Genomic DNA, 15,899 nt, shown 5'->3' with positions numbered 1-15,899 from the left:
TTCTGGGTGGGGTTTCCTAGGACACCTCCCTCCCTGGGTAAAGGCGAAGCAACGCTGTTGAAGCAGGCTTTCTCCCGCGTGTGTGTCCCATGCAGGGGGATGCTGCAGAGATTCTCCCCCACCCACTGCTGTGGCATTTGGGGCCACTCGGAGGGAGCCGGGCTCCATCAGATGCTTGTGTACGTCAGCCGGCTTCACAGCTCACCCGTTTCCTTAGAGGGGCTCTGAATTGTTCTGGAAACAAGATAACAGTGTGGTTCTAGCAATTTTCCTGAGTGATCTTTAGGGCTGTCCTGTGGTTAATTTGATCTGCAGAGCTACTACGCTGTGGGTAATTTTGAAACACGGAGTGCACTTATCTATCTACCCTAGGTGACAGCATTCAAGTGCCAAGTCGAGGGACAGTACCAGGCTTGGCTTGAGGACTTAGAGAAAGACAGGATCTCTCTCTCCTCAACCAAATTAATGTCCATATAAAGAGACACAATTGTGATGTACCTTTAACATTAATGATGATTAACTTCTAAATGTTATAATCTGGGGACTGTTTTTTTTTCTTTTCCTTTATATCGCTGTATTTATTTTATTTAAATCCTGGGGCGTAAGTCATCCTTTTAAACAAGTATTACCTTTTTCAAAGCAACAGCCAAACTATTTTCGTTTGGAAGAACAGTTCCGGCCTTCTCTTTCGTGACTGTGGCTTGTCTTCATATGTGAGCCGCTGCGGCTGCTTTCTGTTCTTCCCTTACAAGAGAAAGATTGAAAGAAGACAGAACAGAGTGTTCAAAGAGATCAGTCGGTAAAGATGCAAATAATCCGAACAGAAAGCCATCGAGAGTGGTGTGGCAGCCGCTGGCTGCACTGACTAGTTATGCTCCCTAGGAAGCCCTGAAGAGTCAAGGCCACCTGTAGCCCCAGAACTTAAGGGGTGACGGCATATGAACTTGGAGTCTGAGACAGCCTGAGCTGTGGTTGTAGAACCCTGTCTCACAAACCAAAATAAACAAGACAGCAGAACAATCATGGCTGGGGATGTTGCTCAGTGGAGTAGCGCGTGCCTAGCTTACATCAGGCTGTAGGTTCAAGGCTCGGCACTATTTTGAAAATGGATAGGCATGTGTCTGGATTAAATCACAAGCCATAATCACACGCAATAAGACTGTGTAAGCTTGGGGCTTATGAAAACTCTTTTCAGGATTCATGATGTATGCAGACATGCTCAGAAGTTTATGTTCCAACCTTTTCAGTTGGCAGGAACCTCGAGGGTGAGTCTTAGGCTGAGGCCATTTTCACCCAATAATGTGCACCTACTTGCTGGGTAATTTTTCTGCCTGCAACCCCAAGGAGCTTCTGCAAGATGTAAGGATCCCTGTGAAATAGTCCTGAAAGATTTGTATCTGTAGGGAACAAATGGAATACAGAAGTCCTGGTGGGGTTCCCGAGAGTGTCATTCAGTATTCTGTATTTAGGGCTTTGTGTTGCCCTGTCCAGAGGCTCTGTGGGAATAGAACATAGGCGTGATTTCTCTCTGTGCCTCCCTGCCCCCCCCCAGTGCTTTATAGAGGCCTGGTAGAGGAGGTGGGGTGGGGAGGGGGAGAGCACCTGAGTGGAGGAGGTGGGGGAGGGGGTGGGCACCAGGGTAGAGGAGGTGGGGAGGGGGTGGGCACCTGGTGGAGGAGGTGGGGAGGGGGCTAGACTTCCACTTAGCACTTCCTGTCCTCGTCTCTTCTCTGGCTCAGGGTGCTGGGTCCTGATGTGTGGACATTAAAGGCCTATTGCTTTCACTGAAGCTGCTGACAGCAGAAAACAGAAAGTTCTGAGGAAGCCAATTGTATGGGTTTTATGAGCAGAGAGAATGGGTTCCCTCCTTAGATAATAAGATTATCTTCTATAAGCTAATGTTCTAATGGGGGGGTTGTTCATAGTTAAACTGCAATTCCTCCAAATCACATAATTCTGACTCTTAGAAGTACAGCTGAATGTGATTCTTCTCCCAGCCTGATACCTTCAGGGAACTAGACCCATGTGGTGCCTGGGTTCCGTAGGGAACTGGACTCGGAGTCAGGGTGTCAGAGTTGACGCCTGTCATTGTCTGGTTTTAGTCACCTGCTCTGCTGGGGTCTTCCAGTTCTTTGGTCTGAGGCCACCTTCAACTCTGCTGTCTCCCGGCTCGCCTAGATTCTCACCCACCTGTTCTAAATCATCTCATCACAGAGAAAGCTTTCCAGCCAGGCCATTAGGCCACACCCACTTTCCCTGCCCCTTAGTCTCCACAGGTGAAGTGAGTCCCAGGGTGTCCCCTGGAGCCAGGACGAGGGCCGCTGTGCTCTGCAGGGCTGTCTCACCTGTGCATACGAGGATCCAACTGCGTAGTCCCGCAGCACATTATGTATTAAGAAACAAACAATATTGTTGGTATGGAGGCTGTTTGTAACAATTTTGAGATACACATGTTAATTTATTTCTTTCCAGGTGAATTTAGCCTTAGAGCATTCGTAACTCATAGTTGTGTTTTTAGAAAGTTGAAAAGAAAAATGGAAAACTTGAGTTGTACAACTTGTGTCGAAGGGTGCTGCGTGTTCCCCCTTCAAAGTGGGGGAGCCAGAGGTGGACAAGGGCCTTGAGACAATGGAAAGATGTGGATGGCCTGACGCACGGAGCAGTCAGTACGGTGGAGAGATGAGCTTGAGATCTGGCCTTCCCACCTTCATTTAAATTAGCATCTGCCATTTTCCACGTCTTCGAGGGGGAAAACTGAAAGCGAAGGAGGGGAGGGCTCGCCGTGTCGTGATCATACCTTCCGCCGCTGGAATGAGAATGATCGGGCAGTTTGGTTTTTCCACGTTCAGAAGTCATTTGTAAAAAGGTTCTGTTTTCAATGGCATTAAGATCGAAAGCCATCAACAAAGGCAGGAAACTCGGCGCAGGGGGACTGAGATTCCCTCCCAACTCAAAACCCTGAGACCAGCCTAGTGGTTTGCTCATATAGGGATCCCCTGCCCATACTCGAAAACCATCTTTTCCCTGTGACATATCTATTTTAGTCATGCAGAAAATTGCCGCGTGTGCATGCTTGTGGCGAGGTTTCATGATAAAATTCTCAAAGGGCTTGCTAAGTCAGGGCAGCTTGCGTCTTGCTTAGAGGACAAAGCTGCCAAACTGAAAAGAAAAAAGAAAAGAAAAGAAGAAAAAAGAAAGAAAGAAAAGCAAAGTTTTCTGAGATTTCAAACCTCAAGGTTTGTTTTTGCTGTTTGTCTTTGTGGGGGGAGGGGCAGCTAGCCTGTGAAGAGAGATCTAGCAGAGATGGCCTCTTCGGAGCATGTCTGCTGACTACCAACACGTGACCAACATATGAGGGCCCCCAACTCAGACATGATTGGATATTGTTCATGACGGAGGAAAACGTTTTCCTGTTATTCTGATTTTAATTCTTTCACCCATCAGTGAGTCGAAACCTCTCTTGTGTGTCTATTTGCACTGTTGCTTTGTTTTAAATCTATGGATTCCTAATTCTATCAGGAGTGTGTGCCATGGGGATTAAACACTAGGCCTTGTGTACGAGGAGCTACATCCTGGCCCTGAACAGTCTCGGTAGTCAGCGAGAGCAATGGGATAAAGCAGGCCAGGGTCTTGCTCAGGAAGAAAGGAATGGCATTAAAGGGGTTACCACGGTGACCTCGTTAGGTTAGGGCAGAGCTGCTGTTCTGGATCATATTTCTTATCTTATGAATCATATTTCAGGGCAAAGAGGACAGGCTTTCCCTTTCGGACATGCTTAGAACATGGTTTAACAGGCATCATCTCACTGAGTGATGGTTCTAATGGCCTCTTATGGGACGAAAACGTACAAAGCAGAAACAAGTTTCTTTGGGTGGAGAATTATTCACTTGGTTTCCTCAGCTTATTGAGTCACAATTGCTCAATGCTGCCAGGGTTTCACTAATTCCCTCTTTCTCCTTTTGGCTTCTAGGTACTTTCTCTCACTTTTCATTTTCATTTTCAGGGGTTTTTCAGATATTAATTTGCCACCAAGCAAGTTCTTTAACCCTTTGGTAAATCAAGTCACAGGATAAGACTCCTCTCTGGGAACAAAGTAAATGTCTGCTAGCAGGTAGGGCTAGCATGTCTTGCATTATAATAAATAAATATTAAGTATTAAAATGATAAAATATTAAAATAATAAATATTCAAAATAATAATAAATAAATAAAATCTTTGGATATTTATTATAAGAAATGAATCAACTTTTAGGATGCCCTGCTACTTTTCTTCTTGGGAGCAGATAGAGGCAGCTTTTAAATTTCTTTATATTTCCTCCCTCCTTCCCTCCTTTTCCCTCTCTTTCTCTTTTTTATTTTTAAACAGTCTCGCTGTGAAGCCTAGGCTGACCTCAAACTGACATTATATCCTCCTGCCTCAGCCTACTGAGTACTAGAATTCCAGAGCACCACTGTGCCCAGCTTAGAGCTTTCTTTAAAAGAGAGAATCATAAGTTGATCTTCAAAGTATGAAGAAGTGATGTAGCATTTTAGAGACCAGCCATGAAGTTCACGATATAAAAGCACAGCACGGTCTGAGACTCTAAAGTGTCCAGAGTGGTGTGAACCCCGGGAGCGGGGACTACTGAAGCAGCAGGCACCCCCAATTACAGTACGGAGTTCGAGAGAATCTGAAAGTACTGGAAACCATCAAGCGAGGGGGGGGGGGGGGGTCGCCCGGGTGTGCGCCAGTCATCGGGGAGCTGTTCTCAAAGTGGGTGCCCACTCCTCACAGCCTCACGCTAGAGAACTTCCTGATCATAAAACTGACGTGAGGATTTTTGAGAGAGAGCTAATTTTGCTTATAAAGGATGCCATCAGTTTATGTCAAATAAATATAATATGTATGACTTTGGGAAAATGACATCGGCTCTCTTCAGGAGGCCGGCCCACACCCTTGGGGGCTCTCTGGACATCTATCTACAGATCAGGAAGTGTAAGAAGCCTCTGAAAAAGGCAGAGAAGCTACTAAAGAAGTACAAGATGGGGTGCAGAGAGAAAGGCCTGTTGCCCCGGAGGTGGAGCACAGAGATAAAGGTAACACCACACACACGTGGAGAGAGGGGCGCGGGCGTGAGAACACAGCTCCAAAACATTTTGCAAGCCGTCAAAGGACAAGAGCCAGACCCTGGTAAAGCGAGAAGAAGCAATTGAGGCTATGTAGTGGCAGTTGGCGCAATAAAGGAGAGGAAGAAAGGGCCCTGGTGCCCTGGGAAGCCTAGAGCGGCGGCTGGGGCAAGGGATGGAGGAGGCCTGTGATCAGGAGCCCCGAGTGACAAGAACGTACCTGAGGGAGGGAAACAAGCAGGAAAGACAGGGGCACCCACACAGAATGCTCTGAGCACCCACACTGTCTGCTTGCTCTTGGAACCCGGGTACTTACACAAGCTTCTCTCCCTCAGCAGCTCTAAACCCAAGCTCACATGCTTTCCACAGTTGAACCTGCCCTGCCTACTAAGAATAGAGCCAGTGAAAAATCTCAGCTTTTTATGTTGTTTTCAAATTATTTTTATGTTTGAGATTTTTAGTTCTATTACTTCATCTCACTGCCCTTCCTCTGGTAACATTCCTTTCCAAGAGGAGAAATTAAATTTACTAAAAATTATATTGAGACTAAAGGAGAGATCCTGAATATTTGTCCTGTGGACATTTAGGAAAAAATGTGTGATAGGACCCTTAAAGGGAGGTAATGTTTGCCTTCAGAGCCAGGTGAGTGGCCTTGGACAAGACCCTCCTTCTCTGGACTTCGGCTTCAGGAACATCTGATATAAGGCAGAAATTCTGTCTGCTGTTGATCTCACAAGGAGGGCTTTCTTATGCGGTTTTGAATTTGAGCGATGACCGCATCTTAGATGGGGTTTGGTGACACTCCTGTGTGGGCCAGGACACGCTTGGGACTCTTGGAGAAGTTTGTGTTTACTCTACCACTGTCCCAAATATGCTGCAGCTGAGGTCTATGTTAACTTCCTACTTGATAGCTCTTGAACAAAAAAAAAGTGTACCCCAAATTAGTGTGAAGGTGGGCTTGCAGCAATCCTCAGGAACTGGGTACTCCTTGGCCTCGGCTTCTACATACCTAACTTGGTAGAGTTAGTTGCTTCGTTTGGATTTTATTTCATGCACAAATATGCAGTTCAGCGTTTTTGAAAGATTACAGTAACTTGAACAATTTGCCAGGTTAGAAAGCTTTTTCTAGTTAAATTGTATTGTATTTAATTAAGTTCTTGTTAATTTCACCAGGTAATTGGCAAATGTCATATTGATCAGCATCCTACAATCTTCAGAGAAGTAGAACAATAGGATGATATGTTATGCACACATGTATATATTTATATTACTATATATTAATAAAGATTAATTCATGCATTTCCCTAAGTCCTACAATTGCACTCAGAAGTCAGAGACTCAAGAGAGCTAATTATAGGTTTCCACCGAAACCCAGAAGTCTTGAGACGGAGGATTTAACAGCATCTCAGTTTGAGTCCCAAGTCCAGAAAAGATCATGTTCCTTCCTAATACCGGGAAGAGTTTCTTCCTATGCAGAAATTTTGTGCTTAGGTGTGGTGGTTTGAATAAAAACGGGTCCCATGTGCTCCCATATTTGAATGTTTAGGGAGTGGTGTAGGAGAAATGGCCTTGAAGGAGTAGGTGTGGCCTTGTTGGAGTGGGTGTGGCCTTGTTGGAGGAAGTGTGTCACTGGAGGTAGGCTTTGAGGTTTCAAATGCTGAAGCCAGGCCCAATGCCTCTTTCTCTCTTCTTAGGGCCTGCCAGTCCTGATATAGAACTCTCAGCTACCTCTCCAGCTCCATGTCTGCCCGTGTGCTGCCGTGTTTCTTGTCATGACAATAATGGACTAAACCTCTGAACTGTAAACAAACCCCAAGGAAATATTTTCATTTATAAGAGTGACTATGGTCATGGTGTCTCTTCACAGAAATAGAAACCCCTAACTAAGATATTAGGGTTTCAAATGACTAAAGAGACCCCCACCTCCTAATGCCGCCAGTAATTTAAAAAGTTCACTCCTGTCTCATAGACACTCTGGAAATAATCTCTGACCATAAAGAAAGTACCTAAACCATCTCGTTATTTCTTTCTAAAATACCTGGAGAATAGGTTGAGTCTCCATGGATACACTGTTGGTGTTCCACAGATAGTTCTCAGAGTAGAGCATTTGCCTCACACACACAAAGCCTGAGCTCAGGCTCCTGAGTGAGGGCCTTCGAGCTGATCTCATGGCTGCCTCCTTTCCTTCCGTTCATTTATTTCTCCAGCTGTCTTCATCACGCTGAGAGTAGTGTTTTGCCACCTCTGGCCTTCCATCACAGTGTCTGACATTCTCCCAGGCTGCCCAGGGTAGCTCCTCTCCCACCGTCTCTCAAGCACTCTTCTTCTCAGCAGTGATATTGGACATCCGTGTGGAGCCCACACTCTCGGGACTTTGTGCCACAGGGAACCGCCCTATTTGTAAATCAAAGAGATAAACTGGTAAAATATATTTGGTTTAACCCAATAATATAAAAATGAACTACACTCGAAACATCTTGAGAGCAGAGCCATGGTCTTATGCATCTTAGTTCAGTCGGTGGCTGGCATGAATCTTGGCACATGGCAGGCCCTAAGGAAGTATTTGCTGAGCTAACAAACCATTTATGGATTAGAAGGTAATAAGTAAGAGCATGTAGTATTTTGGTGTGGGAGGTCCTTCTTTCTATGTGTTTCTTTTATTGGTTAATGAATAAAGAAACTGCCTTGGCCTGTTGATAGGGCAAAACTTAGGTAGGCAGGGAAGACAGAACTGAATGCTGGGAGGAAGAGGGCGGAGTCAGGGGGACACCATGGATCTGCTGCTGGAGACAGATGTGCTGAGACTTTGCTAGTATGACAGGTGATACACAGATTAATAGAAATGGATTAAACTAATATGGACAAGTTATCCAATAAGAAGCTAGAGCTAATGGGCCAAGCAGCTATTTAATTAATACAGTTTCTGTGTGATTATTTCGGTTCCTGGCAGCCGGGACAAACAAGCCGCCTTCCTGTTACAGTATTTTGTGATGTTTTGTTGTATTGGATTTTGATTTTATATAAGTATTCAAATATTCTATTTTAGAATTACTTTTAAAGATTCAAATTAGGCCAGACATATTGCCTGTAATCCAAACACAACAGGCTTTGGCAGGAAAATCATAGACTCAAGGTCAGTTTAGGTTATGGTGAGTCCCTATTTCAAATATTAAAATACATGCATATATAAAAAGATTAAAAAAAAACCTCAACTATTCTTAGTAGTTAAGAGATACCTCTAGCTTATCTAGGTGTTTTCATTATCCTTAATTTGAATAGAAAAACAGTAGACAAGTGTAATTGTTCCAAATAGTTATTTGAAAAATAGTCCACTACTTGTGGGCAAATCTCCCTCTTGAAACCAGCACTTTGGTGCTACTGGGATTTTGGAGTGACCTTCTGACTTCAGAAAACTGCTAAAAATACAACCTACTGAACTCATGAGAAAAGTGAGCCACTGCAATCAGAGCGTTCAATCCATGAATGTACCAGAAGCATGTCTGGATGTGACAGGAAACAGGAGGGATAACAGCAGATGAACTCTGAACTCATCCCCCCCACACTCGCCTGCTTGCAGGGCCGGCAGGCTCGAATGGCCCGCAGGGACTTGCGGAGAGCGGTTCACCCGGTCTCTAATGCTGAGCCACCCTCAGCGTGTAAGAATCTGCCCTCTATTAAAGGCCTGTGAAACAGTGGAGAGTTTTAGAACCAGGATTGTGTGCATGTCTTTGTATGTCCCTGCCAAGATCTCATGAAGGTGTGAAAATTCAGAGTTATAGTGAAGACGTGTGGATGTATATCACTCCGCCATTTGTGGTGGGCCGGGAAACCACAACGTTTCTTGGGTAGAGCTTCGTGCACACCATGATACAGAACACAACGGGTGGCTCCCCTGTGGTTTTCTCACAGCATTTTCTCAGCCGAGTACTTTCAGGCATTTTGAGTGACTGTTCTCTGTAGCATAATGTCTCTTTCTGCAGCTCAATGCTAACTCACTGGTAACGCCTCTTGATTATTATGACAACCCAAGCGGTGCCGCCACTCATCCCAAATACCCCCAGGCAGCAATGTTACCCCAGCACCAGAAACTGCTCCCTTAGCCCAGTGAACCTGGTATGAGTGGCCAATACAATGTATGAACCCGAGTGTATTTGTACACACGAGCTTATAAAGTTCGGCATATGGGATTGCCTTCATGGTGGATGCAAAGACTTATCACAGTTTTTATTTTTTGGAGATTTACTCAGTTGTATGGTCATAGCCGTTGAAGTAGACTATGACCCAGCTTGAAGCATGATTCTTGTCTGTTGTTCTGTGGTCCACCACCAGCCTTCCCAGGCTTTCTCTGCTTAATCCATCACTATTTCCAGGGAAGCAAAGAGTCCTGTCTGAGATCCTGTAGCCACTGTTACCAGAGGGCAGCCAGAGAGAAAGGAAGGAGGGCAAGTAACCCAACCTGACCATTGCTAACAGGAAGAGAGCTCACCTGTTGGGCAGCTTCAGCAGCATCCCTGGCTCTATCTGTACCAAGTGAAAAGGGCATCTATGCCTGTACAGAGCCTGTCCTAATTTGAAGCCCAGGTCAGGAGAGGGAACCAATGTCCAGCACTGCTTAGATGGGCAACTTCTGAGCTGGATGGCTCAGAGACCTAGGGTAGAGCCTAACACAACTGACAAAAATAAGTAAATAAGTAAAATAAAAAGAAAAGTCAATGAAACGATACCTAGCATTAGTCTGCTATACTCATAGATGGGTTCCTCCGGGCAGCTGATGGGAGCAGATGGAGATCCACACCCAAACATTAGGTGGAGCTTGGGGAACCGCACAGAAGAGGGGGACGGAGGACTGTAGGAGGCAGTCCTAACAAGTCCATAACAAGGCCCACAGAAACAAGGGCTCACAGGGGCTCACAGAGACTAAAGCAGCAATCACGAGCCTGTGTGGGTCTCCACTAGGTTCTCTTCACACACGCTGTGATTCTCTAGGTCGGGGTGTTTGTGGGACTCCTAACAGTGGGAGTTTGGGTACCTCGTGACTCTTTCGCCGGCTGCTGAGACCCTTTCCTCCTACGGGCCAGCCCTGATATTAGGGTTTGCGCCTCGTCTTACTGCATCTCGTCATGCCGTGTTCAGCTAACATCACTGGGAGGCCTGCTCTTTTCTGAAGGTAAGTGGAGGAGCAGTGAGACTGGGGGATGAATCCGTAGAAGTGGAGGTCAGGGAGGTTGTAATTGGAGGAACATGAGACAGAATCTATGCACGTACAGAGCCTGGATCCCTGGGAAATGTGATTTGAGGTGTTCAATGAAGATACTTTATGACTTGATGTGCCTCCTCCGATGTGAAAGAAGCCTTTGAAATCTCCTTTAGAGATCTTCGATCTTATTCTGGACCTGAAAATGCCTTCTGGCAGGGAAAATGGGACCTAGGGAGTCATCTTCAGTGTCTCGGACCTCCTTCGGTTTCGGATAAGCACATGAAAGCCTGCCTCTCTGAGTTACTGGGAAACGTTGGTATCAGGTAGGAGCTCAAATTTAGATGGCTCCAGCATGGCCGGCTGATTGGCAGACCTCTTCTGTTCCTGGTGTGAGAGTTCAGAGGAATATTCCACAAGACTGTGCCCGCCATGCTGGGCCCGGAAGCCTCTGTGGCCACTACCCAAACCCAATCACCACCCAAGACTTTGATCATTCAGGGTCAATCCAAAGATCGCATTTCCATGACCATGTCCTAGATTTATCTGAATTGCTTTGAAACTTGGATAATTGAGGGGGGAAAAGTACTGCGTGGGTGTAGTTTAGATTTGTAGGGGATGCTTTTTTTCAACAAAATGAGTTACAATATATTCAATAAACTGAAATCTACCAATATATTAGCATATTTTATTATCACTTATATCAGTCATTATATTAGTGTCTTTATTAATATTTTTATTAGTGAAATATATTACATTATGCTATATCACAAAATGAGCTGAAGTACACTAAGAATTATTCTAAATAATCCCTGGGCATAAGACAGTGTCATCTTTACTAGTATTCTCTTTTGAAAATGAGATACGCTAAGTATGTTTTAAGTTGGCTTCTCCAAAGGCAGGAGAATGCATTTCATTCTGATCTGGGCATAAATAAAATAGTGAATATTCCAACAAGTGAACAAGGTCCCTCTCTTCTCTGGCTGCTATATTCGAGGATGTGAGCACACCGATGTGAAGTGGACGCCACTGTACAAACAGCGATGCTGTTAATTCATCCATAGTAACCAATACCACATTGCTTGCTTGTTGACATAGCAGGGCAGCGAGTGACAACAGACGCTCACGCGCTCCCCTGTGGCACAGCGCAACAGCCGGAGACGAAGCTTTCCAATTTAAAGACTGGGTTCAAACCGGAGCCGAGATGGGGCAGGTTGTTTGGCTTTTCTAAGCCTTATCTATTTTTTTTTTTCATCTGCAAATTGGGAATGATGGTAGAATCTAATGCAGAGTTTGTTTGGAAACTAAACTTAAATGAATTACTATGAGTAAATATTATACGATAATCCCCAAGGGCAGAGGACTTATTTACCGTGCCCATGGTCTTGGGTTTGATCTCCAACACCACAAAATAATAAAAAATAAGAAAAGAGCTTATGGCATTGGAACCTGTAAATATACTGCACTGGCTAATTTTATAATTTGCTACCATTGGACAAGTTGGTGCACACTTATAATCCCAGCTTTTGAGAGACTAGGGCGGAAGAATTGTGAATTCAAGGTCAGCCTGGTGTATATATATATACACACATTTGGTGTATATATATATACACACCCCTGAGTGTGTGTGTGTGTGTGTGTGTGTGTGTGTGTGTGTGTGTGTGAATCCTCCATTAGATTGAGCTCTCTAAACGCAGGGTGTCAGCAGAAGAAAGTATCTTGGAGGTTTTTTATTTTTTATTTTAAACTAGCTTTTCTTAATTAATGAGTTACAGAACCAGTCACTGAGCTGCTACACACTGCCGTGTGACTTGATGGAAAACTGAGCCACAGCACCCCAAGGAGATGTGTGGGTCTAACTCCCAACACTGCTGGCCACCTGTGATGCCTTGTGAGGCTGTTGTGCAAACAGCCTATTGTAAACTACATTCTACATGGTCAGACCACTCCTGGGGACACTTGCCAGCTGTTCACACGAGGATTGGCTCTCTACACAGACACCCGCAGGCGTGTGTAGGGTAAATAACCCATGTAAGGTACGGTCAGCTCGTAGGGAAACACTCTGAGCTCACAGAGAGTCTTTGCTCCCCACACCTTACGCCAGCCAGATGCTTGTAAAACCCAGAATGTTCCAGCAGACATTCCTCCCTCTGAAGGTGAGCAGGCCAGTGGGTCACACACCGAGCTTGTCTGAATCACTAGGGAACCTTCTAAAAATACAGTCTGGAGTCCAGTCAAACCCAGAAAAGTCTCTGGGGGTGGGGAAAGGAGAAAGGGAATCGTGTGTTTAAAAAAAAAAAAATGAGAAGCAGTCTTGGTGACTCCCATGTTAAGTCACGGATGTGACCTCTCTGTTCCCTTCAAGACTGAAATTCTGTGATTCTAATCGTTCCCTCTACGTGAGTCAGAGCCCAGAATTACCGTGCAAAATGAGGTAATTTGTGGTTTCCTGTCTTAAGATTATGGTAGAAGGAGAATCACACAAACTAGCATTGCCTAAGATACGAACATTGACTACACCGGGGTGACGGGGTGTGTGTGGGGGGACCTGCATAAGTCCTTAGGCTAAAATCCTGACTGTAAAAGTGAACCAGAAAAAGAACAGACCAATGTCGTAGACACAGCCTGTGCTCTGAGAACTCTGATTAGAGCAGGAATACTCAGAGAATCAAGCCAAGATAACAACCGATGCCACTCGTGTTACCTCAGAGCCGAACAGTGCAGTCTGAGGTGTGACGAAATAGGAGCCTAGAGCCACACTTTCCATAGTTTTATGGGCACGATTACTGCCTGAGACCCATATGGTCAAGAGGAATGTAACAAATGTCCACAGGCACACTTGATTCCACCAAAGCAAAAACTCCAGCGACGATTTTGCAATTGTCTGACACCAGACGGAAGTCCTCTGGACTAAGAGTAGATGTGTGTTTCCAACGCTGGGATTGTCTCCGGCGACTTCCAGGTTCTCGAAAGCACATGGGTCCTCAGTGAAGTTTGTCTGAGAAGGAAGCAAGGAGAGGCACCTGCCTGTCACTCCTGACTGCTGTGCACAGCGCTAAGTAACAGATAACGGCTAACTCCACCCCTCGGAGTTAACTGCCCTATGCATCTATACGCAGTCAGCTTCTTGTACCTGGGTTGCATTGGTTAGACTGTGAACTCTTACTGGGAATGAACAGTTACCTTGAAGATTTCAGGTTTTGGCAAAACGCATGGACAACACAGGCTTCCCACTGCATATATGATTCTCTTAAAGCCCCTATGAGTTGTGGTATTGCTCAGAAACGGGGCTACGGGAGTAGATCAGTGTTAGGAGCAAGAGCCTAAGCTGGATGCTCAGCGCCACCCCAAGTCTGCTGATTTACACAATCCTGGGCACTTGGCAACAGTGGGGAGATTTGCGGGAGACTAAACCCTCGTGTAGTGCTGTCTCTACGACTTTGATTGGAAAAAAGCCAAGCAGTCGGTGGACAGAAGTTGGAGCTGTGTCCTCCTTAGCTAAGGGTCCCTTGCCTTTGCAGCCGCCACCGTCTCCCCGTTGTGAACGTGCTGGTCTGCACTGTGGTAGAGCCGACAGAGCTGAGGGTGGAGACTGGTGCTGACTTCACAAGCCGTTCTCAAGGGCTCCATGCCCCATCCTGTTTTCAACGCTAAAGCGTAAGTACTCCGTCGCCTCTTGAGAACGTGGCACGGAGAAGGAAATGAGCAGTTTTACGACTTCAGTATTTATAACCTCGTGATTCATTCTTGGCTACAGATATCCGTGGGAGATTACTATAACTTATTGACTTTCTTTGGTAAGGAATGCCCAAAAAACCCCTTCCGGACTTCAGCCAGGTGCCAATGGTCTCGCCGTTTTTATTTTGGCTTTATTAATCTGATTGCTTTCCAAGACTGTAAAGACCAGACAGAGGGTTTCCTTCTAGGTGCTAACCACCATTAAACAGGGCTACTCCCTGCTAGGCACTCTCTCCAGGGACCAATCCAAGGCTGTATTGGAACCCCACTTAATGGGAGATGTTTTAGACTAGTTGCAATGTGATCTGAGGGGAAGATTGGTTCTGCTAAGAGTGATATCTATGGCAACCAACAGAGAGCGAAGCCCTTGCTTCCTTGAGCTGCATCATTGCAGTGGCTTCTAAGCGGACCTGGGTGTTTGAATCAGCACCGTGGGGACAGTTGTCTCACGTTCTCTTCCTCACACTGCGCCCGTTCCGCACTGCGCCCGTTCCGCACTGCTCCCGTTCCGCACTGTGCCCGTTCCGCGCTGCGTTCTTACTCTGCCGTGTATCTTCAGACTCTCTATATCCTCATGACTCCTTTAGGAAGTCAGACAGGTTCCAGAATTCTCTTCTCTTAAGGCCTCCTCTCCACCCTGGCTCCTCCTATCTAGCTTCCTGGCCTCTATAGGTACTTCTAAACACGAAATCTGAAAATTCAAAGTCTGGGCTCATGTATGAGAGAGAGCATTTATAATTTGTCTTTTGCTTTCAGGGTGACTTCACTCAGGATAATATCTTCCAGTTCCAGACATTTTTCTGCAGATTTCATAATTACACTTTCCTTTACAGATGAATCGAATCACTCTGTGCATTTGACAGCTTTTTCATTACTCATTAGTCGGTGGATGGACATCTATGTTGGTCCATTTCCAGCTATTGCCAATAGCTCAGGAATGGCTATGGATGTGAAGTATCGCTCCGCTAGGATACAGAGTCCTTCGAGTACATGGCCAAAAGAAGCACATCTGAGCTGTAAAGGAGGGTAGATAAGGGATATATGCAATTGACAGGTCAGGGAGGGGACACTGGGAGCGGATTGGGGACGGGGTGAGAGGAGGAGAGGAATAACCAAATTAAGGATTATGAAAAAGCCACATGGAAACCAGATATTTTCAATCTAATTTTAAAATTTAATTTTTGTGAACGGAGTTTGAACAGAGGTTTGAAGCACGATTAATAAAAACTCAGAGAGAGAACTCGGGGTTCAACCTGAAGATCTGAAAAGCAAAGCAATCAGCCACTGGCTCTTACCACAACCTCAATCTGAAATGGCGATCCTGTCTCCAGGAATCTCAGAATGAGACTGTGTCTGAGAGCTGTCTCCTCCGGTTTTATATTCCTGTCTAGGGTTGGGATTAAAGGTCTGTGTCATTGTGGCTACTGGGGTTAAAGGTGTGCGTTAAAGGGAAGGAGAGACAGAGGGGGGAGAGAGGGGGTAGCCAAATAAAGGGATCCCCTAGGAAGATCTCTCTCCTCAACAGTCATTGGTTGCCTGTAGTTTTCTGTTTATGGGGTGGAGCCCCATGAGATTTCTCCTGCCACGTTAGCATGTCTATTGTGATATGATTGCTCAGGTCTTGTTTAGGCAACATGTTGTTGAACTATCATGGGTATAGTTTCTTTGTTGTTTCTAGAGACATAAACGCCCAGCAAATCCTGCTCCTCTGGCTCTTAAAATCTTTGTTTCATCTTCTGTGATGTTTCCTGAGTCTTGGGTGTAGATTTATGTCATAAATAGATTTTTTGGAGTTTACTGTGCTGGGCACCCCACTATCAGTGTGCTCTAAATTTTGACAAGTTGTGTTTTCTGGAATGGTC

The sequence above is a fragment of the Microtus ochrogaster genome, unplaced genomic scaffold, assembly GCF_000317375.1.
Source record: "Microtus ochrogaster isolate Prairie Vole_2 unplaced genomic scaffold, MicOch1.0 UNK78, whole genome shotgun sequence".
Classification (NCBI taxonomy): Eukaryota; Metazoa; Chordata; class Mammalia; order Rodentia; family Cricetidae; genus Microtus; species Microtus ochrogaster.
The sequence above is the reverse complement of the archived record's forward strand: the minus strand, read 5'-3'. Positions refer to the sequence as shown.